We start from the raw sequence: 3,180 nt of genomic DNA, 5'->3' as shown, positions 1-3,180 counted from the left end.
AGTCAAAAAATCATTCCAATCTATGCTGTATGCTTGGAAGGAGGTTTTAGATTATATTTCCTCAAAGTATACAGTTGAAACTAAAAACTATCTTTAGATGGCAGATAAATAATCATCTCTGTATCGGTGATGATGTGATATGTATCAAGTAATTCGTAATGGGTTAGCTAAAATGTGGAAACAGAATAAAATGTTATTGCAAGCTTCTTAAGTCTCATGTGAATAAGTCTCATGTGAATGGTGTTCCAACTGATTCACCTGACGGAACACCATTTACATCAGACTTGAGAAGTCCAGAACATGAAAACTGACAATTACATTTTCTTCTGTTCCCACATATTAACAAACCCATTACGACTTACTTGATACAAATCACATCTTCAGCGTTGATATCAGATTATATAACTCAATCAACTTTAAATGTGCGAACAACCTAAAACTTCCTCTCCATCAACCTTTGATCATTGATGCGACTGATTTTTCTACTGTTTATCGATCAAGATTATATGAATCACAAAATAACTCCATCTCATTGCCTCCGAGAAATCAGGAAACTCTCCATCAACATATCTCCATCTCAACGAACAGTACTTGGCTTGTACGCCCATCTTCCTCCTTTCCTGCATTGAATGATTTAAGTTATAGAAAAACAAATAAGCCAATAGTAAGATAAGTGCGTCTATTAAAACAACAAAGACAATAACACCATGATCACACGATAATAAACCCATAAAGCCGCAGCAATAAAACTCTCTTAAACAGTACAATATCTCAACAATAAAACAATAATAATACCACAATAACCCAACAATAACACCAACATCAATCGTTAATAAAAATAACACGAGAATACCATAATGCTAATACCCAGTTAACACTATAAATCATTACCCCACAATAACACCAATAGGAAGGACAATGACACCATAATCACACGATAATAAAACTCTCTTCAATAGTACAATAACATCACAATAAAACCATAACAATACCGCAATAACCCCATAATAACACTAATATCCTTTTTTAAAAAATAACACCGGAATACTTCAGAGATAATACCGCAAAGAAAATAACACCATAATAACACAACGAGTAATAACACAACGATAAAACCATAAAGCCGCAGCAAAAAAACCTCTTCAACAGTACAACAACACAGCTCAACAATAAAATCATAATAATATCACAATTACCCCACAATAACTCCAACATTTCTTATTAACCTAAATTACAGAAAATTTAATGCCAAGATCTGGATTGTTAAACACAAACACAGAAACAAATTCGAATAAAACTAACCAACCCTAAACCCAGAAGAATGCAATAAAAATTCCAAATAAAAATAAAACTTATTAAACCTACGATATACCTAAGATCTCGATTGCAAAAACTCGCACAGATCAACAAACTACATAATGGAGAAGCAGAGAGGATTTGTACAGATCCGGTACAAGAAGCTAAACTCGCACAGATCTGGAAGCGGTTGTCGTTCTCGTCGTCGGCAGAGCAGTCCTTTTCGGCAGCTCCAAACCCTAAAGTGCGAAACTAAATCTTGGTATATCCGGGAAAGGGCCTTATGCATTAAATTTTCGTCAAAAAGGAGTATCGGGTCGGGTCGGGCATAAAAAAAGCTTATTTTTAAGCTGTAAAGCCACGTGGGATCGCATTTCACGTGGCGAATTTTTATTCGGTACCGCATGTAGGGGTTCATGCGGTGCACGTACCGAATAAAAATTTCACACTCACACATGCAAGAGCTCCTTCCTCCTCCTGCTTTCGGTCCTGACTCAACCTAGTACAATGTGCGCGCCTTCTTCTCCTTCCTCTTCCTCCTTCCTCCTTTGGTCGCGGCACGACCCAACTCTGTGTGGACATTCGACGCCGCCACCTCCACCTCCTTTCAGCACTCGAGTTTCGACTCTCCGCATGCACGAGCCTTGTAGCATAGTGTCGTTACCCTTCGGCTAGGGTTCGGCGTTGAATCAGGTCAGAGAGATGCACACGACTCCTTTTTTTTTCCTCTTCTTCTTCTTCCTTCGCTCACAGGCAAATCACAATTTAGGGCTGGAAATGAATCCTCCCTTACCTGTGGCTTCGTTTCTTCTCTCGCTCTCTCGGCCTATTCGTCCGTTTCCTTAGGGTTGAAAGAGACGCTCATCTCTTAAGCAGAAACATCTCGATGGTTACTCCTTACTTATTTTATATTGTAATAATTCATGCATCTTTTTATTGAATGAAAATTTAACTACCTACTCGAGTCCTCCTCTACTTCATTACTAGTTGACTTCCTCTTCTCTCTCTCTTTCTCTATGTACAAGAACTTTTACCCAAACAAAATTTAACAGTTTTGCTATCAAGCTGCTGACTACAATTGTTGTACAAGTAATGCACGAAAGAAACTAAAATTCAATGGTTGTATTAGTCATAATCTTGTTGATGGCAGTGAATTTGCTCACCATTTAGGACAAAAATAAGAGTAAAATAAAAATGAATGATGAGGAGAGATTCACGAACAATATACGCTAGAGAAGATGTGCAATAATGAATTTTCGAGAAATTTGATAAAGAATTTGATGTTCTAAAATATATTCTAAATTTTAGATTTTTCAAATTTCAACGGAGTTAATTTTATAAAATTCCATCCGTCAAATTGATGAATTTGATTTAAAAAATTATATATAAATTATGAATAAATTGAAAGATATAAAAATTAGAAGTTATATGTTTAACTAAATTAATTAAACCTTAATTAACCCCACCCTAATATCGGTATATCGGTTATTGTACCCAACCGACTTATCAATTTATGTGTCGAGGGTAGGGGTGTAAACGAACCAAACACGAACGAATAGAGGTCGTGTTCGTGTTCGGTTCGTTTGAAATTTAGTTTTATTGAAATAAGCTTGTGCTCGAAATTATTTGTGAAGTCACTGTTCTTGTTCGTATCTTAACGAATGAGTCGAACACGAGCTGTTCGCGAATGAGGAGCGATTTTAACATCTCTAACGTTAATATATATAAATAATATATTATATTAATTATATAACTTATATTATATAAATATATTATATCTATATTAGTATATTACTAATATAGTATATTAATATATTATTATTAATAATTTATTATATATTATAATTTATAAAATTTAATTTTTTAAAATATCATAACTTTTTT

The 3,180-nt window shown here is 34.7% G+C and overlaps 1 protein-coding gene across 3 annotated transcripts in view; it reads left to right on the top strand.

Annotated features, from left to right (window-relative positions):
• LOC110033320 (putative amidohydrolase YtcJ) overlaps positions 1 to 3,180 on the top strand; it is an 85,483-nt gene that overhangs the window by 49,638 nt on the left and 32,665 nt on the right. The window contains exon 1 of one of the 3 annotated variants that reach the window (XM_020737253.1): positions 1,969 to 1,989. The exons of the other annotated variants lie outside the window; for them this stretch is intronic. The gene's annotated coding sequence lies outside the window, so the exon portion shown is untranslated. Of the gene's footprint in view, positions 1 to 1,968; positions 1,990 to 3,180 lie in introns of those variants that run through there. 3 annotated transcript variants of the gene reach the window in all.

Source organism: Phalaenopsis equestris, unplaced genomic scaffold (assembly GCF_001263595.1).
Source record: "Phalaenopsis equestris unplaced genomic scaffold, ASM126359v1 Scaffold001136, whole genome shotgun sequence".
Taxonomy (NCBI): Eukaryota; Viridiplantae; Streptophyta; class Magnoliopsida; order Asparagales; family Orchidaceae; genus Phalaenopsis; species Phalaenopsis equestris.
This window is presented reverse-complemented; position numbering and strand designations above follow the sequence as displayed.